Source organism: Lissotriton helveticus, chromosome 5_1, assembly GCF_964261635.1.
Source record: "Lissotriton helveticus chromosome 5_1, aLisHel1.1, whole genome shotgun sequence".
Lineage (NCBI taxonomy): Eukaryota > Metazoa > Chordata > Amphibia > Caudata > Salamandridae > Lissotriton > Lissotriton helveticus.
The window spans coordinates 999,504,200-999,526,623 of record NC_136065.1 but is presented as its reverse complement, the minus strand read 5'-3'; positions in this window follow the sequence as shown (position 1 = coordinate 999,526,623).

The window sequence follows — 22,424 nt, the reverse complement described above, 5'->3', positions numbered from 1 at the left end:
TCCGTGCGGCGTTCCCGCCCCGCCCCCCCCCCCGTCCGCTGTGCTTCATGCTTGTTAATCCTTTCCTCGGTCTTCCTAACTTAAACTCCTGCTTCCTTCTGAACCACTATCCCGTTTCCCAAGCTAATTATCTCCCCTGGCCCCTACGTATCCTATCAACCCACTCAGCCTCCGTCTACATCTAGAGCTGACGAACTGGGATCTGGGGAGTCCGGTTAGTCTCACCGTCGGCCAACATCCTGTGATTCTAGGCAAATGACCTCATGTCTCCATGCCTCAAAAAAAAATGAATGATCTCCCCCAAGAAAGAGCGATCATTCTCCATGGCCTGCCCCAGCTCCGTGCTTTTACTTTACTAGCGGTCACAGTCCCAGAGTCCCCTCCTCCGCCCCTTGGGTACGTGTATTTGTGAGGGGGCCTGCGAGAGGCGTCGTTCCATTCCAGGGAACGTTTCGACTGCCGGGTATCACCCTTCAGGGCCAGCGACAGTAAGGGGCTGCGGGGCACCCCCTCGGCACTTCTCGGTCACTGGAAAGACCGGTGAGCAATCAATCTTTAAAGGGCATCGTGCGCGGGATCCGGCGTCGCTCGGAATGAAACGCACTCCGCTTTCGTTTCTGTAAGTGCTGCGGCAGTCTCGTGGCTCCCATGCTGTTTTCCATCGGTCTCCGGTGCCAGACCAGCGGCGGCGCCCCCGGCTCTTCGGTGTCAGCATCTGCTGCGTGGCTGCAGGCGGACTGTAGCGTCCTGGTGAACGTGGTTCGAAAGTGAGTACCAAATTCTGTTCTCAACGAGTTTGTCAAAGTATGAACGTGCGCAGTGGGCGGGTCGAATATGCCGCCGAGGGGGGATAGTCATAATCCCTATATTTTGGCATCACTTTTGTATTTCAGTGATACAAAAACATATGTCATGCGTTCGGCGTTCTTTTCCTGTGAGCGGGACAGCCTCGGGGAGGGGGATAGGCGTTAGTGCTTGGGGCAGAGTGCGGGTTTGGCCACATTCTTAAGTGCATAAAACAATTTCCCCACACGGTCTGTGTGCCTCAAGATCTTTATTCGCTCAGCGAGAGAAACGCGCTCTAGATGGGGTTGAATCAGAGGCTTGATCCAGATGCCTGGCTTGCGCTCAGCTCGAGGTCCTATTGAACATTAGAACCCAAAGCGAGCCGAGCCTCCACGTGGTCTCTGCCTGCCGCCCACACGCTAACCCCATGCGCCAGGAATTCAAGACAACCATTAGCCTTTGATGTAAGCACGGGAAAGAGAGATACCATATCACCTGGTGACTGAATTGCGCAATAAGAAACTGGAAAACCTGGGATGGGTGTATCTTCCTTGCTTGGGCAGATCATGTGATCACGGTTGGATATCTTATTTCACGGTGCCTCCTTGTTGCTTATCAGAGCGCCCTGAAATACACGAGTTGGCGATGTGTGCGGTTTATTATTTCGTGTTTAATGTCGTTGTTTTTATTGCGTTGCTCCATCTATAATAAGGAATAAAGAAGACATAGTGTAGAGAGGACAACCGACTTGCCTCTTAATTCACTGATGGTGGGGAGGGTGCAGGAATGTTTCAAATATTAAAAACGTTACTTTTAAATAAATGCCACCCAAGTGCATAATCCGATATAAGATCACACGCTTGCGACCCGTTTTTGTGTGTGCCTCTGTTGCCTGCTTGCGACCCGGTTTTGTGTGTGTGTGTGTGGGTGCAAATGCAATAGGTGTCGCATTTGCGAGAGATTAGGCTATTGGCTTTGTAAATGACAATGCCATTTATTTATGTTTTCAAAGCCAACACATAAATAAAAATGTTGTCATTTACAATGCCAATAGCTCTAACTTTTCCAAAGGCGAAACCGTTGCATTGTAAATGCTTGTTTAGGAATACTATTACACGTTCTGCCCGACATCATGAGCTTAATTTAGAAACAAACCACTATAGTCCCAGTCATGTTAGCGCCTAAAATGACATTTCACTTTGGCTGCAAACTACAGGGGTAAATAAAGCACGAGTATTTGAGAACATCAGAATGGGGAATAATATTCAATATCCTTTCCAAGGAGATTGCAGTACATTTGCAAGTGTTATCCGTGTTTACTGCATCATAAAACTAGAATTACCATCATCAAAAAGCCGGTGGTAATTATGAAAGTTAAAGAACGCATTGTATTGACATTTATTTAGGGCTTACCACCCCTGCATTAAGGTCTATTTTTCTTCGCAAAGTATTAAATACAAGTTATTTTTTACTGCAGTGATCACATTGGTTTCAAGAATCCCATCAATCAAAAACAGTAGAGGACTGCAAGAATGTTTGTGCAATTTACTGAGATGTGGTTTGTGGAAAACCACCTGGAAGCAACAATCCGTGCGTTTCTAATGGCAGGTTAACCTTACAGTTCAAAAATCAAACTTGCTCCGAGAAATCAAAACCGAACATAATAGATGTGTGTAAATACGTACGATTGCCATCGGTGCTTAGTTTTCGTATGATGTTTGTGTGATACTGCCAAAGTGAATGTCACATATGCGGGTGCGATAAATATTGACCTTTAATTTTTGTTTGTTTATTAATGTTAACAACTACTTTTTATAATTAAGGTGTAGTTACTTGCTAGGTGGTAGCAAGACACATTTGACACCATGAGCATTTTAGTGCTCAGGGAACATACATTTCCACGTCATTTAGCTTTTATAATACGTTGCAAGCATTGAATGCAGATGCACGATTAGTGTGCGATTACACCGATTAGCAGCAGTTCAGCGGAGAAAGTTTTGTATCTGGAGCAAAGTTGTCATCCTTTATAAGAAAGATTAGTGTAAATGAAGGCGGGAGGGTCCATTGAGCAGTCATTGTGTAAACCCCGCCAACTCCCGTGACGCTCCTGCTGTGCGCCACTCTCTCTACTTAGTTTCTCGAGACACAGAGGCACTTCCGGGAGGCTGTTCCCGCCTGCAGCTGGCGACAGGAAAAGTAGTCCGCCTTCCACGGCACACTGACGTACGCCATCACGTGTGCCCGCGACTCTCCCGCCCCCTTTAGTACTTGTTCTAAATGTTGCTGACAGAATGAGGCTTTTTAGCGTCATTGAACTTTCCAAAGTAGGTTTTATCGTTACGCAGATATTGCTCATTGTGTTTGTCCGCAAAGTTCACAATCACAGGTCGTACGCTTTGTGCAAAAAGACTGCTCACCGGTATAGATTATCATTTACCTTAGTGTCCAAAATGCTTTGTTATCAGAAACTTAAACTCGGATTCTCAATAGATTTCGGCTATTAGCTTTGGCAATGCTTTTAACCATGGTGTATGGCAGCGTAGCTGCTGTGCATCATGTGTCAAAATAATGCACACAAAATAGGCGCCAGAAGGGCAATTAAGCTTAATAGCTTAATTTAACTTAATTTTATAGCCGCAAAGCAACTCGGATGCTCACAACTACAGAATGCGACGAGCATTATTTTTTTTACCAATTTGAGATGGATTAGTAAATAAAAAGTTATGCGCAATTTGATTTTTTGATCTAGCGCTAATGCACTTTTTTTTTGTTATAGCACTGATGTGGGCAGGAATTGGGAGGAAAATAACAATGGGTTTGGAGAAGTACATGGACAAGGTGGAGGGGTGGGAAGGCAAGAACAGAAAAGCAAGGTGGGCAGGCGGGGAGTAAGCAAGAACAGCAACTGAGGTAGGGAGGGCAACGTGAGAAATATATTGGTGAGAAAGGGGAACACAAAGTACATGAGGGACACAGCTGGAAACACATATACTCTCATAGAATGTCTAACCGAAAACAAAAATAAAGTGCCTGAAAAGGGAGCAGTGAAACGACACAAGCAATAAGTCCAAGCTCCAGGGAAGGAAAACACCAGAAGAGTATTAAAAGCCCACATAAGCTGACTAATAAGAAGCAAGCAAATGAGGGACAACAAAGCAAACCAATGGTAAGTGATGTGCGGGATCTCAGTCCACTGTAAGCTAACAATATCATTCACATCACAACAGACAGCGCATGTTCTGTCTTATTCAAGACCTAAAAATACAAACACAGCTTCTGTAATTTAGTCTGTTAGAAATCACCCACCATACTGCTTCACAAAGACCACCTATTATTGAGATTTTAAGCTTGGATCACTTGTAAAGTACTTATTCACCAGTGGTTTCTTGGCACTAGATGCCTCACCTACTGAAACATGTCCACTGCAAAGCTCTGGTGCTCATTGAAGCTGTGTCACAATCTATCAAACTCCCTAACAAAGTTAGATAAAAGTAAGTTAAGGCTGACAGTGTTCTAATACTGGCTGGAGCACAAAACCTCAAAAGACATCACATTCACACGTCAAAGTTTAGTGAGTATGCTGACTGAACGCCAGATATCTTTCTCAGAAAAAAATACCAGCCATTTGTTTACGTTTTACTATGTTGGAAGAGCACCATGCTAGTGGGTGAAAATACATTTTGGAAAATTATGTTTATTATTCTTTTGCACCATGTCAATTACACCCTGTTTGATTTCATACTCAATTAAAAAAGGTATTTGAGAGCTGTCTAAATAATGTTTTTGCATTTATACTGCGCAAGCTTTGCCCAAAGGCATTTGAGTGCTTTACATGAGCACCAGATTACATTTCACAAGGTCGGATTAAGTGACTTGCCCAGAATCACAGTGTGTTGAGCCAACACCAGGATTCAAACCTGTTTTCACAATTCCAATGTCCGAAGCTCAGGCCATTGAGCCGCACCTTCCTCCTTTTGTAAATGATTTCTTCATGTGTCTGTTATTTATTTTGTATACTTTTTTTTGCATACTTCGGTGCTATTTTACGTTTACATTACAAATGAGAAAAATACTGTATTTTACTGCTTTTCCCATTTATTTTTCACTAGCATTAACATCAAAATTCCCACTAGGACTGCAAAAAAAAACTAAAAACAGCTAGATGGCAACACTAATAGTGAGGGTATGAGGTAAGGTTAAGGTTGTTCCTGAACCTGTAAACTTTATGTCTTTTGAGGTTTTGTGCTGTAGCCTCTATTTCATTAATGTCAAGCTTAACTTCCCTTGAACTTCATAAAAAAAAAGATTTCATTTGTTTTTATAAAAGCATGCGTCTTCAGTTTTTTTGCCACCATTAGCCTTGTCCCTTGTGTCTCCTGTGGGTGGTCTTTTGATGGAGCAAGGTTTTGTACGTAAGAAACTTGCTCGGATGCAATCCTCTCGAATTACATGTATTAATGTAACCAACATGTTCGGGGATCCTAATAATTGCATTACACTGCATTTTACATCATGTAGGGGAAGCTTTTCAATGTGCTTTACTAACAAGTAATTCAGTGACATAAAATGGTTGCTGAAAACGCCGGAATCTTCTGCGCATGCGTCTACTGCATCTAGGTAGTATGACGTCTTTCGCTTTGGTGGGAAATCTTTGCAGCTGCGCAGTAGTATTTAAGATGGCCCCTTTGAACCTCACATGCTAATACACATGGCTATGCTCAAACTAAAACCTCACATGTCTTATTAAACTGCTAATGCAATAGTTAAAATAAATTAAAGGGATTGGAGTAGGAATAAGTGGTATACAGTGCATTCATTTATTTTTATATTCTAACGTTTTTCTTTGACTTTATTATTAGTTCGTACTTGGGCCTGGAGGGTGACTGAAATCTCCAACTTGCCTGATTTTGCGCAAGCGCATTTTAACCAGAGAAGCGCCTGGGAACACCATCTCTTGACCTGGAGAGGGGAAGGAGAAACACAGCCAAAGGTATTGGATATATTTAAATTAAGAGTAGAATTGAAAGAAATGATAGCTGGAAATGTAGGTGTAGAAAGATTAAATACTTTCAGTGAAGAAGAGTTGTTATTCATATGCAGAAGCATCACCCGAAATACGAAAATATTTCATGAAAAATGAATGAATTTGGCTTCAGAAATGGGCATTGACGTAGGAAAATCTAAAGTACTACAGAAACCATATAGAGCAGAATTTTCTGATAAAGATTTAGAGAACATGAATGTGTCAGGAAGGAAATTACAGATAAAAGAATTGTTAACCTCGTTGCAAAAATGGGGATATTTGGATAGATGGAAAACTAGGCAGACAAAGAAAAAAGAAGAAGCACAGGCAAATCAAACGACATCTGAGTATTTAATGAAAGAAACAGAAAAGGTTGAAAGGTTGTGCCCAATGAGAGAAGTTCCGGGAGGAGGTTATGTACATGTCCCATGGACCGACAGGATATTTTATCATTTACAAATTATTTCCCAAAGCTTAGAGAAAAAACTGTAGAATGGTACAGGCAAGTTGAAAGGTTTGTGAAAGTTTCAAAAGTTTTGTTGAAAGATTTAGATGGCTTATTTGACATAGTTGTTCCTGCTGATTTATGGGCAGAATGTAAAATTACGATAGCTTGGCCTAATGATGAGTACCCAAAAGATGAAAAGAAAGGAGCCCCGTCAGCTGAGGTAATGAAAAAATATAATCTGGTAATTACATTCCTGAAAGGAAAGATTCCCCCAAAGGAGACTGAGTGGATAAAAATAGACAGAACAACCCAGGAAAAGGATGAGTCAGTACATACATATTATGAACGTCTCTTACATGTGTTTAAGCAGTACAGCGGGTTTGTGAATATTGAAAACAAGGACATGACGCATTTTGTGTACCATTTTGTGTCTGGGTTAAGGTTGGAAATATCACAAATGATTAAACAGCACTTGTTATGCTGGCAAAAAAAGCCCATCAATGAAATCGTCAAGTACGCAAAGTACTGTGGGGACGAAATTGACAACAGACGAAAGAATTTAGAAGAAAAGGTAATGTGGGCCCAAGTTAAATTAGCAGAGCAGCAAGAACTTCAGCTAAGTAATCAGGCAGAAAACCGAGGAAAAGGGCAAGGCCAAGGTGAAAGTAGTGGGGGCAAACCAAGAGGGCGAATGAGCAGAGAGAAAGCAAAAAAAAAAGTTTCCCTGTCACAGATGCGGAAAATTGGGGCATTGGAAAAACGAGTATAAGCTTATACAGAATTATAATGTCTAAAATCAAAATTTAAATCCACAGACACAGAATGAGGTGTTAATGAGGCAACTGCAGCAGGTTGTTGAGTCAATTGCCACCTGCCCATATGCCAAATTTTGTGAGTCAAGACAAGTACAGTGTGGACACCGGATTCCAGGAGGGAAGTGGTGAGAAAAATTCAGTAACCCCCCAGTTTCTTTTGCAGGATTCATTTTTTGAGAATGAAATACAATGACGGTGCCTGAGAGGGGAGGAAGAGGAACGCGTACTTGGCGCATCCTTGCCTGTCGATCAGGCAGGTCCATATATAGATGGTAGGTTGAAGGAAATTACATCACCTTCCTATTGGATATTGGTGCTACCCGCTCTACTGTGAGAACAGCAGACATCCTAAACCTACCCCTCTCGGGAGAAGCGATCCAAGTATTGGGCGTTTCTAATAAACAAATTAGGACCCCATTTACCGAACCAATGGAGGTATGTATTGGCAACTTTAAAGAGATGCACAAATTTGTTATGTGTGACTCAAGTCCTGTGAACTTGCTAGGAAGGGATTTATTGTGCAAAATGAACTGCACAATATTCTGCACACCGGATGGTGTTGCAATTCAGACTCCTGATGAAGACGGAGTATACAAGATCATGTTAGCTAAACAGGGAACAGAAGTGAATTATATATTTTCCATGATGACACCAAACGAGTTACCAGACGATGTCCAAACTACTGTAAATCCTGATGTGTGAGATTTTACAGGAAAGGAAGTAGGGTTAATGGTAAATGAAGACCCAGTAAAAGTAACTGTGAAGGAAGGTAGAGTTGATCCAAATACCCGACAATACAAAATGAGCCCGGAAATTAAAGCTGGTGTTGCAGATTGGTTGAGCAAGGCATTCTAAAAGAAATAATGAATAGCCCTTGTAATTCGCCTATAATTGGAATAAAGAAACCTAACAGAAAATATAGGGTGGTCCAAGATTTGAGGAAAATTGACAAAATTGTCATACCATATTGTCCAATAGTGCCAAATCCAGCAGTAATTTTATACCAGATACCGTGGACCGTAGGATGGTTTACTGTAATTGATTTATGTCAAGCCTTTTTCTCCATTCCATTGCATCCTGATAGCAAATTTTTATTTTTGTTCAAATTTGATGAGCATGTTTACGTTTGGAATCGTGTTCCACAAGGGTAAACTGAAAGTCCTACCATTTTTAACCAACTTTGAAAAAATTTCTTGAATCTCTGGTGTTGCCCAGACAATCAGTTTTGGTGCAATACATTGACGACTTATTAGTCGCATCAAAAACTCGAAGTGATTGTGTTGCTGATTCAATTGCGTTACTAAATCACCTGGCTGAAGGTGGACATAAAGTGTCACCAGAAAAATTACAATTTTGCAAAAATTCGGTTAAATATTTGGGACACCAAATAGAAAGAGGAGTCAGAAAAGTGACCCCAGAAGAGTGAAAATCATAAGAAATATGCAGTTACCATAGACCCAAAATGAAATAAGGATGTTTCTTGGAGTGATAGGTTTTTGCAGGCAGTAATTGTGGGATTTGCAGTAGTGGCCAAACCTTTGATACAAATGAGCAAGAGATCCAGTAGAGTGGGATGATGAAAGCATGACAGCTATTGTAAAATTAGGAAATTGTCTGTGTGAAGCACCTGCCCTTGGTATGCCAGATTATTGAAAGGAATTTGCATTATTCTGTGATAAGAGAGATAATTGTGCACTTTCAGTCCTAACACAGAGACATGGTCTCATGCGATGTCTTGTGGCATGTTTTCATGCTACATTGGACCCAGTGACATCGGCATTGCTAGGGTGTCTAAAAGCTGTAGCTTCAACATGCATGAGTCTGGAATAAAGTGAATCCATTGTAATGGGACACCCTGTAAAAGTGTACGTCCCACATTCAGTTGTAATTCTGTTGACAAGAACACAAACTCAGCACCTTACTCCTAGTCGACTCACTAAATATGAGCTAGTCATATTAGGGGCTGAGAATGTAACGATAGTCAGATGTACTGTCTTAAACCCAGCAACCTTGTTGCCAGATCCATATGATGAAGAAGTAATAGATGAAGTCGATCATGAATGTCTCGACGTCCCTGAACTAAGTATCAAACCCTGTCCAGACATACAGGAAGAACCCTTAAGGAATGAAGAACATGAGCTTTTTGTAGATGGCTTGTGCATGCGCCATGAGGAAGGAGGATTAAGTGCTGCTTACGCTTTGTGCACATTGGCTGGAATAGTCGAAGCATCCTATTTACCAGGAGTCAAGTCTGCACAAGTAGCCAAATTGATAGCTTTAATTAAAGCTTGCAAAATTGGGAAAATTGGAGAGTAACCATTTACACTGACAGTCAGTATGGTTACAGGGTTGTGCATGACTTGGGCCAGCTCTGAATGCAGAGGGATTTCATGACTTCTTCAAGAACCCCTATTAAAAAAGGAAATGTTGTAAAAGAATTAATTGAAGCAATTCAGTTGCCAAAAGAAGTGGCCGTGGTCAAGTGTGCTGCTCGCCAGTCAGGAAATGACAAGGTGACAGCTGGTAATCGTTATGCTGACCAAGTTGCCCAACATTGTGCTAAGTACAAAATAGCAATAAACGAGAAATAAATAAACGAGTAACTTATGTTACTTGGGGCGTAGGAACATGGGAAGAAGTGAAAGACTTACAAGATGAAGCAGACAAAAAAGAAAAGGAGGAGTGGGAGAAAATAGGTTGTCAGAGAAGGGCTGATGATGGTGTGTGGATTTATCTAGATGGAAGACCAGTGTTGCCAGACTGTATTCTTGCACCCATGGCTAGAATGTATCATGGAGTCACTCACATAGTCAGAGATGCCATGATTAGACTTTTCAGACAAGATTGGTTCAATGTAAGGGTCAGGAATGTCATAGAGAGTCTTTGCCAGAGGTGCTTAACTTGACAACAAATGAACCCAGGCAGGAAAACTATAGTCAGCACAGGAAGAATTGGGAAAGCAGAGGGTCCATTTATAAGACTTCAAATTGATTTAAATCAGTTACCTGTTTGTCGAGGACTGAAATATGTACTTGTCATAGTTTGTTTATTTTCAAAGTGGGTGGAAGCATACCCGACCAGGAGAAATTACAGCTTGACAGCGGCAAACTCATTCCTCGATTCGGTTTTCCAGTAACTATTGAATCAGATAGAGGGTCTAATTTTAATAATGAAATAATGCGATTAATTTGTGAGGCATTTAAAATTGAACAAAAACTGCACTGTGCATACCGCCCAGAGGCTTCTGGAGTGGTAGAACAATTGAATGGCAAAATCAAGTCAAGACTGAGAAAGTTGTGTGCCTGATGCTTCACCTCTTGTCCTGATGGGACTAAGAAGTATCCCAGACAAGAATACAGGTTTGAGTCCCCATGAAATGCTCATTGGAATGGCAATGAGACAAGCATGTATTCCAGGACACAAGCTGTTGAATATATCTGACGATTTGGTACTGGAGTATTGCAAAGAGTTGGCTGACCAAGTGCGCTCTATCTCTCACTAGGTTGGGGAAGACGCTGTTGCCAGGCAACCGAACCAAGCGCATGATCTGACTCTCAGTGACTGGGTAGTTGTGAAAATTCACACTCGAGAATCGGGCCTAGCACCAACGTGGGAAAAGCCACATCAGGTTATATTGGTTACAACAACTGCTGTAACTCATGCTAGGCAAACAAAGAGCCAGCACCTGAGTAGGTCCACAACAAACTTTAGCAGTTGAGGCGGCTGATTGTTGTTCAGCTGAAGGATCACAAGTAACAGATCCTGAAGGAGCTGAACAAGAACAACCTAGCACTAGTCAGGATGACTGAATCCCAGTATTGGACATACCTGAAATTATTGTGAGAACAAGAATTCAAACTCGATTAGAAAGACAGAAAGAGAGTGAGAACGAGACAGGAATAGAAGAACGCACTCAGATTACAGAAAATAAAGTTAATACCGAATTTGAGCAGGACCAGATAAGGAAAGAACAATATACTCAGACAGAAGAAAATAAAAGCAACATCCACGAGTCTGAGGAGGGACAGATAGGCATTAGAGACAATGCCAGGCAGAAGAAAATCAAGAAATTATAAGACCTGAGCTGGACCAGTTAGGAAAAGAAAAACAGGTTCAAGAAGAAGAAGAAGAACAAAGCCAAAACAAACAAAATCCTGAACAGGGTCAGATTTGAAAAGAAGAATACATCTAGGCAGAAACAGCTAAGGTAATAAGCCCTGGACAAGGTCAGATAGAGAGGAATTCAGAAGACGGAAATAATCCAGTTGTGCCACAAATCAACGAAAACAAAAGAGCACTTTATGAAACTGAAAGCACAGTGAAAGCTTAAAGACTCAGGAAAGGTGATACTTGGCCTAGTATTATCAAGAGACTGAAATCTTGCCTTAAGACAATAAGTGAAGAACCTGACCAGGTAAATGAAGTAACCAGCCAATCTGGACCGTCAACAGAAAAACCAAGAAGGAAAAGTCCACGATTGAAAAGACTGAATAATACATTCAAGGGTCCTGAATGGACATATGTAATTCTTGAAGATTTCAAGAATCTGGAAATAAATGGAGACAGTGATGAAGAATTAAATGCTGATCGAATTGACGAGGAAGTGAAACCAATTTAAAGAAATAACTCCTCAGGTTGTATTCTGACCAAAAGCTAAAAAAAGAGGGGAGGAATCTCCTTTGTCTGAATTGTCTGACAATAAAGCTGCTGGAAAACCAAAACAAAGCTGTATAAAAAGATGTTGTAGAATGTGTATATGTAGCAAATTTTTTGTACATATAGTATGGTTAGTACTGACAATAGCCATTCCCTATCTAATGACCACAAACAAACAGAATGACACTAATGCACATGGAAAGGTAGCTAACATTAAGCAAGGCAGAGTAGAATTAGAAGCACCAGATGAGACCGATTTACATCACAGCGTGTATAAAAATTATACAGATTTAAATGTTTTTGCTAACCTGTTAGTAAACCATGTAGAAACCATGGAAGTTAGCGATTGTTATGTATGTATGAAATTGCCGACATCAGTAGCAGAAGGAGTGACATATCATTATTTACCATTGACATGTGGTATTTTATGTAATATTTTAGCTACTTTATTTTACAGAACTGGAAAGTTACAATATTATTATTCTAACATAGATGTGATTTTTTCTGAAGTTCCCCTGCGTAAAAATATGAACCCTGTCTTTAGCAGTAGAGATTCACAATTCATGGGTGATATTTTCTAACAATGAAAACAATAGATGTAGCTGAAGCACATAAGCACAATTTAACATGTCAGTTACATGAAGAAGAAAAGATATTTTTGAATTTAGTAGAGAAAAGGAGACCGGATTTCCATAGAAGGGCTCTGAACCGAAACCTCAGATACCTAAGTGGGCTGAGAGAGAAGACCTTATTGCAACTGGCAAGACTCATGCTGCTATGTTCCTGGACTTAGAACAGAAGGGGAACATCTGTCTCCATAGGTTAAAAATAGAGTATAACAATATATTTATTGGTTCCAGTGAATGTGAGCTCAATTTTCAAATAATAGGGGATGTGGACTAAAAGGTGAAACAGATCCAGTATTTCCTGGAGTTTATTATGTTTGTGGAAACAAAGCTTACTTTAAGCTGCCTGAACATTGGTATGGGAGTTGCTATTTCGAAATAGTATTCCCTAAAGTATATCATGTAAAAAGAATCACTGGAAGCAATGAAGAAAATAACGGACTAACACGCAAGAAAAGGGCTAGTTTCTCAGAAATTGTAGGAGATATATTTAGTGCATTGATACCTTCAGTGGAAGTAATTCTGAATGCACAAAGAATTTGTAAATGATCTACTGTGGTGGACTGCTTATCGACTGACACTGCTGGATGATTTGTATTAATCAATACCGAACTGATTGCGGTCAGATCTATGGTTTTACCAAATCGACTTGCCCTTGATATATTATTGGCAAAAGAGGGCGGAGTCTGTAAAATGTTGAAGGTGAAACATTTTTTCACCTACATACCTGATAAAAGTGTTGAAATTGGGAGATATGTCAAAAATATCACAAATTTGGAAGAAGATTTGAAACCACTGGAAGTTGACAGTGTATGGAAGAAACTAATAAGTAGTATTTCTTCTATAGGTAGTTGGTTTTCTAATGTAGGGAGAAGTATTATAGGTCAAATACGGATGCCAATAATGGGAATAACTCTATTAGTCTTAACAAGAATGGTTTGGTGCAAATGCTGCAGGAATAGAAAATATGATGGAGTGAATGAAAAGGGAAGGAAAAGAAAATATGAAGAAATTCAGCTTGAAGAAATAAAGGGAGATATTTACAAAAGAATGAAGGGTTTCCAAAAGAGAAAAGGGAAGGGAAATTCCAGAAGATTTGAAGAAATTGAGATGGGAAATTGCTAAAGTTGGCATCTGGCTTAGTAATTAGTGATGGCATAGAATGCCATTATAGAGGGGATTGATGGAGCAAGGTTTTGTACGTAAGAAACTTGCTCAGATGCAATCCTCTCGAATAACATGTAATAATGTAACCAACATGTTCATGGATACTAATACACTACATTTTACATAATCTAGGGAAAGCTTTTCAATGTGCTTTACTAACAAGTAATTCGAGTGGCATAAAATGGCTGCTGAAAACGCTGGAATTTTCTGTGCATGCGTCTACTGTATCTACGTAGTATGACGTCTCGCTTTGGTGGGAAATCTTTGCCGCTGCGCAGTAGTACTTAACAATGCCGCTTTGAACCTCACATGCTAATACACATGGCTATGCTTAAACAAAAACCTCGCATGTCTCACTAAACTGCTAATGCAATAGTTAAAATAAATGAAAGGGATTAGAGTAGGAATAAGTGGTATACAGTGCATTCATTTATTTTTGTATTCTAATATGTTTTTCTTTGACTTTATTATTAGTTTGTATTTGAGCCTGGAGGGTGACTGAATTCTCCATCTTGCCTGATTATGCACAAGCGCATTGGACTCTGTCAAATTCCGTGCTGTGACATTGAAACCCAGCCAAGGACAATTTAACCAGAGAAGCGTCTGGGAACACCACCTTCTGACCCGGAGAGGGGAAGGAGAAGAAGTCAAAATTTGTATACACTGTAGATGAATTAATGTGAAATGTGGTTGGGTGAATAAAGCATAGGAAAGTGAAATTAAGGGGAGGGAACATAGAACAATGACCCACAAGAAATGCTTTTACATTAGTATGGTGTGAGGGCCTCTCCCCATCCCATTGTCCAATCAGAAGTAGGGGATTAACAAATATTGAAACATTGGGGGGTGGTACATTCACTTAGAATAGTATAACTAAGATAGGCTCAGACAGTTCGATTTCAATATTATCTACGTGAAATGGATGTTTATGTGTTATGGGAATTCCAATAACACATAAACAACCATTTCACGTAGATAATATTGAAATTGAACCCTCTTTACAATCAAATGAGTCAGATATGGTTAGTTTAGTACAAGTCAACGACATTTTGCCCCCTTACACAATGTGGGGTCTCCTCAGGACAACTGGCAGGGAAAACATTTAATACAAAACAATGGAATGACTATTTGAGGGTGTAATGTTAACCCATTGAAAGTAGGTCCTTTTTTTAATTATGTTTTTATTAAGAATTGCAGAATAGGAAAGCAACAAGTACAACACGAGATAGCTGAGTGACATCAGTCAACAAAGTCAGTGAAGCGTTGCTGCTTGATATTACAAAAGGATGCAATTTTTTGTTTTAACTTAACTAACCAGAACATAGGCATTCGTCAGTTTAGTTGTATATCGGAGTAAACAGTGCATCAGTGAAGTAAGAAAAGTCAGATACACAAATATGCTCTTCAGGGACATCAAACAGTATCCGGGCAAGTGTCTAGCTTAATGACCACAAACAAAAGGAGGACCACACTTTAACTGATGTATTAACCGCCGGGGCGGGAAGGGAAACCTCCAGGAGCCCCACACAACACAGCATCAACCCAGGCTGTAACATTGCACATTTGTATACGTAGAGGAGGGACAGGTGCACAACAACAGATCAGGGCTGCACAATTGGGCTCACAGCCGCAGTCACAGGGGGGGTCGATCTGTCGCGTGACCACTGCAGGAAAGGCTCCCAAATGTCTCTTGGACGCGCAGTAGTCGGCATCAGATCCCAGTAGGCTCCCAATTGCGCGTGGCCATATGTAACATCTGTCAGCCAGTCATTAAATTTTGGCTTGGTTTTCCGCCCCCAATTAATGGCCACACGCCTCTTGGCATATAACAGCAGCAGTGTATGTAGCTTTCTACTCTTATGTGTAGTGTTCTCAACCCACCCCAGAATGCCTAGGAGCGGATATGGGGCATCCGCCCTGTCTAGGATTTGATTAATAGCATCAAAAACTGCAGACCAGTAATCAAACAACGCCGGGCAATGCCAAGCCACATGCAAAAAGGAAGGACCCTCTTCACGACATCTCCAACACCTGTCATCATCCCTGAGGCCCTTGCGGTGGAGAGACATCGGGGTACGGTAGAATCTGTGGAGGAACTTGAAATGTACAAGTCTGAGTTTGTAGTTAGGGGAGAGTACCAATAGCTGCCTGCAGCAGAACGACCACTGCTCATCAGTCAGGGGCGTCTCCAGCTCAGCACTCCACATCTGTCGTGACTTGGGCACCACTACTTGGGATTGTTCTTGCATGGAGTTGTACAGACACGACACCAGCTTCTTGCGGGAGGCTCTAGCTAAAATGTTTTGCAGCGCTTGCAAATGAGGTGGCTCTTCAGGGAACCGGTCCCACAATGCCTTGCATGAAGATTTGAGCTTATGATGTGTGAATTTGTCACTAAAGGACACCGGGTTTTCTGCAGTGGCAGTAGGCAAATCTAGAAATGTACCTGCAGGGTATATGTCTGCAAATGTGCGTAAGGTGGTGCCAGCAACTGTGATCTCGCCGCCGCTGACTTCCAGGCATGGGAGCATGGGATTGTGTCTGAGGGGTATAGCAGGCGCATATAACAGGGGCATAGAAGCTCGTTTTAGCAGTTCCCTCCAAGTCCAGCGGAGCATATCAGCTGTGTTAATGTCCTGTGACGGCCTGGGAGCCCCACGGTACAGGGCAACACTTAGCGGGAGCGGAGACACCATGTCAATCTCAACTGCCACATGTGGCTGGTAAGGCGTTGGGTAAGCCCAAAAGTGTAGGTATTGGGCCTGTGCGCAGAGAAAGTAGGTCCATAGTAGAATATGGAGCATACCTGATAAACTTGAGAAGGGCATAAGAGATGAAAAGGGGTGCACACAGATCCAGTGAATTAAAAAGTGTTTACTCATTGGGGACCCTTCCTGAAGCTGGTAGGAGGAAGGAGAAAAAGGTATGTTAGGTGTTGGTCAAGGACATCCGGTTAATGATCCACGCATGCATGCACATAATGAAAAATAATGCATTTGCAAGAATAATAATAAGGAATTGAAAAAATGGCCATCATTGTGGAACTTAACCCACTGAGACAGAGGATATTTGGCAAAGAAACAGCAGGTGGCTGTGCTCAGATCAGCAGCGCTTGATGTGCGATTACGATGTCAGGGTAAATTATGGAATGTCAATGTATTCACTTAATATTTTAAGCGGGCTGCATTTGTCGCTTTGCTTATGGCCTATGATATAGCTAACGAGTAAGACACACACGAGACGCTCTCAGGAGTGGGAGGCGTGTTTTAGCTGTTGCTTAGCAGCCATGACACAAACTGGAGTTGCATGTCAGGCTGTCAAGTGATCTGGCTGTGTCAAAGAGGCAGGGGAGCCCTGCGGTAATAAGGGGTACCAGGAGAAGGAGGGAGAGGAATAAGGTTTGAGAATGTATGGCAGCAGTCGAGAGCCAGTGGCTTGCACATAAAAACAAAATACAGTCATATAAATGAAGCGGTTAGGAGGGAGAACAGGGATGTATGGAAGGAAAAAACACATAGGAGGAAATGATATCAAGGAATATAAAGAATTATATACAATCAATCAGGAATCAAGACATACATATACATATATTACCCTTTTAGCCAAGGGCATCGAGCAAGCAATTAGGGTCAAACCATGGTTAATGGAACTGCAATGCTCCATCCACTTGCATTCCATTATTTGCAGGATTTGGAAGAGAATGCCACCTCTTTCAGGAACGCAGGCAGTGTCAATGATTTGCCACTTTAAGTCATTCGCAGTGTTAGACCTGGCACCATTGGGGTGGGTCTCCCTTCCATTTTTGTTGCTGTTGCCTCATATGTTTTGCTGGTGTTAGCTGCTCAGAGCACTGTGCCACTGCCAATCAGTGCCACAGTGCAAGTGCTCCCTATATAAAATGTATACATTGATTGGATTCCATGATTGGCTTATTTCTTTTACTCTCAGACCCCAGTAAAGTGCACCAGGAGTGCCCAGGGCTTGTAAATCCAAATGCTGCTAGTGGGTCGTCAGCACAGGTTGTGCCACCCACAGAAGCAGCCTTGTAAAATGTGTCTAAGGTCTGCCATTGCAGAACCTGCGTGCAGTCTAGTACTGTCATGCTGACTGGGCAAGTGCACCTACTTGCCAGTCCCTAAACCTTCCCCTTAACTTCATATAAGTCACCCCTTTGGTAGGCCCAAGGGCAGGGTGCATTGTACCTATAAGGTAGGACAAGCCCTGATGTGTGTGACATGTCCTAATAGTGAATTACAACCATTTTTGTTTTTCACTATTGCAAGGCTACCTGTTCTCATAGGCCAGAATGGGCTGTTAGAATTGTTACAATCTACATTCCTAACAGACTCAGGGAACATGGTAGAAATTCGAGTTTAGTATGCCTTAACTCAGAATAATAAAATACCTCTTTTAGTAAGGGTTGTTTTAATATTCTGTGTTTGCAAATACCACTTTTAGAAAGTTGGTATTTGCTTGCCTAACCTTTTCAGCCCACCTCTGCTAGGATGTGTATCTGCTGTCTGGTTTCTGTGAGTGACAGGGCTGGGGAATTCCAGGAAACAGGCTGGGGCAGCCAGGTGGTGAATAGGAAGATTACCTCCAGATGGGTGGGAGGAGTGCACCTAGACTCTGAATAGGGCTGTGCTCTGCCACCAAAATGCTGGCTCCACCTCCTGTGGAGCGTCTGATGTCTGTGCCCTGCACACTGAAAAGACAAGCCAGAGTCCTGTAAACAAAGTGCTCAAAAATTGGACTGAACTAGGCGAAGGCCCCCTGGCTTCAAAGAACAAAAGAAATGTGGTATAAATATTGGGGCCCTGCTCCCAAGGAATTAGATCCTGCTGAAACAAGAAGAACCTCTGCCCGACGAGAAGGAACTGGGAAAGCTGCAAGGAGGAGTACTGTCCCTGACCTGGGGGATTGGCCTGCAGTGGTTGCCTTGCTGCGAGAGGAGAGGGAAAGACTGGAAAAGACTTTGTTCAATTTGTGCTTTCAAAGATCTCCAAGGGCTTGTGGGTGAGCTTGCCCCTGAACGGAGTCCCAGGACTATTGGACTCTCAACGCCTTCACAAAGAGCTGCTGGAAATTGCCATTTTTCCCGTACTGCTGGATCCGCGATCTAAAGTGCGCCTCAAAGCCCTGACTGCCGTGGAACCTGTGCCATTGCCGCACCGAACCGCGTGACTCTGCTCCCTTTACGAGCCGTAGCTCGCACCGTAAACTACCCGAGCCGCACCGCACCGCACCGCACACTGCTCCCCCCTCCCCCCTATGAGCCGCACCGCTCGCCGTGTCCCAGCCGCTGGCATTCTGAAGTGCGAAGAGCATCGCAGGGCGGAGTATGGCTCGCACATCTGTAGCGTACAGTCCGCCCCGCACCGTGCTGCTTGGATCTAACAGGCAGCCCCGCTCTTGGAAGTACGGCCCGTACGCTCACAGCGTGCCGGCCACCTTAGATCGCGCTGCTTGGATTTAATTGGCATCCCCGCTCTGAAAGTATGAGGCGCACAACGCATCGGACGTGGACGCCGGAAAGTCAGGACCGTCCGCCTCGCTCCCCGTGGCACGAGACGCCTACAGAGAGCCGGGGTCCGCACCGCAGCAGGGCCCACAACACTCCTGTTTCGCCTCCACTTCCCCAACGCATCGTCCGCATCGATCCAAGGTAACTGTACGCCTCGCACTGCGGGTGTGTGCGCATGGGACCCGAGAGTCCGCGGCGCCTATTTGACTCTGCCTAGGTACGTTTCGTCCCCGTGAGAGCCGCACAGACAGCACGAAGCGCACAGAACTGAAAACTACGCATTTTCAACCAAAAACTGCATTCCTAACAGTATTGTGGCCTATTTCTTACGATATTGGGTCTTGTGCTAAGCCTTTATATAAAAGATACTTATTTTTATACAAACCCTGGTGTGGTGTCCATGTGTGGTGTTGTCACTGAGTTACTGTATGTGTTCACAAATGCTTAACCTATAACGCTCTGAGATAAGCCTTGTCTGCTCGCGCCACACTGCCTAGAGGGTGAGCAGGGATTATTTTAGAGGGTAATCCCCTTATCCTGACTAGAGGAGAGGGTCCCTGCTTGTCACAAGTCCTTACCTGTGCCAACCAGAGACCCCCAAATCTAACACGCAGTGTGAGTCTTTGCCATAAAGTGCATGACCATGGGTGCATTTGGTACTGCACATCTGACCCTGCTGTGATGTTGGCATATCCTGGCCTTGCTAGTTTGAGAGTTCTGTCCTATGTAGGGCGAACCGCAGGGACATCAAATGCAATTGGTGATATTTTTAGAGTTGCAATTGAAGAATGACTTCAGTTCTGTCTTGATGGGGCAATGCTCAACGATTTTGGTATCAGAAGTGTAGTTACAAGTAAAAAAATGGCCACAACAAAAATGCAGTATTAGAGGCGGTAAACTCCACACCCCAAGGTTCTAGTGGTCTTGGTGGTAGGGTAACGTGTGGTAGACTGAACTAAATGGTCTTTGATGTTTTTCCCTCGCTTAAACCCAAACATAGAGGTTTGTAAGGAATGATCAATGCTTTCAATGATATGGCAGTTTCTGGTGACAATTTTGAGTATAGAAGTTGATTACACATACCAATTTGTCTAGTGGTGTTTTGCTTTTGGTGGCGAGTAACTCTTCTCTAGGGCAGTACCAGGCATGTTTTAGTGCAGTCTTCACACTCTTTTTGGGGTAGCCCTTGGATAATAATTTGTCTTGAAGAACGTAACCCTCTCTAAAATAGTCCTCTCTAAGGGTGCAGTTCCTGCGGGGACGTAGAAATTGTCAAAAGGGAACGCCATCTCGTAATGCCCAATGGTCATTGCTGTCATAGGCAAGGAGGGTGTTCATCTCTTTGGGCTTTCTGTATAAGCTGGTGTAGAGTTTGTCGTCGTCATGTTTGACTGTCAGGTCCAGAAAAGCAATTTCTGTCTTAGGTGTGTAACATGTAAATGTAAGATGTTTCTGAACCTCGTATGTGACAAAGTCTTGGAATGTTTTTTAGGGCCAATCCAGATTAGGAAAATATAGTCAATTAACTGCTTCCAACATGTGATGTTTGTGCAGTATCTATTGCTTTCAGAGAGCACAAGACTTTGCCCTAGGTTGTCCACATAAATGTTGGCCAAATTAGGAGCAACAACAGCTCCCATTGATGTTACGGAGCATTGCTGAAAAAAATGTTGGTCAGATTTAAAATAGTTACGTTGTAGGGCAATCATTAAAAGTGAAATGATAAAGTTTGTGGGAACTTGTCTGGGCTGTGCTAGTTGTTGTGTAAGTCCTCTATTATTTTGATGCTCTCCTCCTGTGGTATGTTCATATATAGGGAGGCTATGTCTAGGGTGACCAACAAGTCAGTTTTGCTATTGAAGGGGATGCCCTAAATGAGGTTCACCATAAAGGTACTGTCTCTTACGTTAGTTTCTTGTGTAAGTAAGTAAAAGCTTCTAGAGCTCACAAATGCTGAGGCATCTTGGCGCTATAGCTGGAAACGAGTTAGAGAAAGATGCAAGCCTTTTTCTGAACAGAGGTCTGCAAGGTTGTAGTCTGATGTCGTCTGGTAATTCATTCCAAAGCTTAGATGCTCAATATGTCAGACTTCTACCTCCCCATCTAGCCTTTTGTATCCTAGGTATCTGGACTAGACATTTGTTAGCAGATTTCAGATTATGCCGTGGAATGTACTCACGGAATAATGTCTGCATATCCGCTGCTCCACCAGCAAACAGTGCTTTATGTGACAGGCACAATGCTTTAAATTCAATTTGCTGTTGCACTGGTAGCCAATGAAGTTGCACCTTTGCATTGGTACCCAATGAAGTGTTGTAATGCTGTTACAAATGTGGTGGTACTTTGGAAATTTAAGCAGCATTATAGCTGCAGTGTTTTGTAGAGATTGTACTTAAGACAATTGGCAATTGTTTATGCTCAGGAAAATGGCTTTACAATAGTCAATCCTTGAAAGCATCAAAGCAACTGCAACTGATTTTCTGAGGTCCAGGGGAATAAATGGGAACATTTTGTGTAGGATTTTTAGTTGGAAGAAGCATGACGATATTAACTGATTATTCTGGCTTCCGAAGCTTAGTTGGTCGTCAAGCAAGATTTCCAAATTCCTGATCTTTACTGCGGTTACTGGGCATTTGCCTGCCTCCGCCAGCCATCACTCTTGGTTCCAGAGCAGTGACCCAGTCCCAAACTGTTCTGGAGGGAACAAAATTGGATAACCCATTTGGCCACACACAAAACTAGCTTGAACGATGATATTCCGTGGAGTGAAACGGAGACTTGAACTTCCACTCATACTACCACTATATCCTTGAACACCCATTTTTTCATCCATCAGGGGCTTCACCGCATCTACTACACAATATGTTACTGACACCTTCAAAACAGCACACCCTGGATTAGTTTCAGATAATTACCACCACCATTACTACATACATACAGACTCCCTCAGCATGTCTGTTTCTGTTGTTGGACAGGGTTTGGTGCCTCACCTTTAATATAGAGGTGATCAGTACATCTGCTCGATATTAATAGCCACCTCCATTTGACACCTTAGCATGAGCCACCAATGGTTCACGATGGGAGATGCCTCTCTGTTTGGGAGATTGTGCCCCTTTTCCGTCTTCGTACTCCCCTACCCCCGAGACATCATAGTAAATAACCGATATCCTGACCCCGGCGACTACCCTCCATTTATTATTGGGGATAGCCCGGGGGTTTTAGTTTACTTCTCAGCAGCCTGTACACTCTGCCAAAATGGCACCCATTGTAAGCAACTTCTGGAAAATTGGGTAGGTTTCTCAATTCGACAGGCAATATTTATTTTTTTACCCTGCTTTGTGTAATGTGGGCCTTACACTAGTGTTTCACATACTTGTTT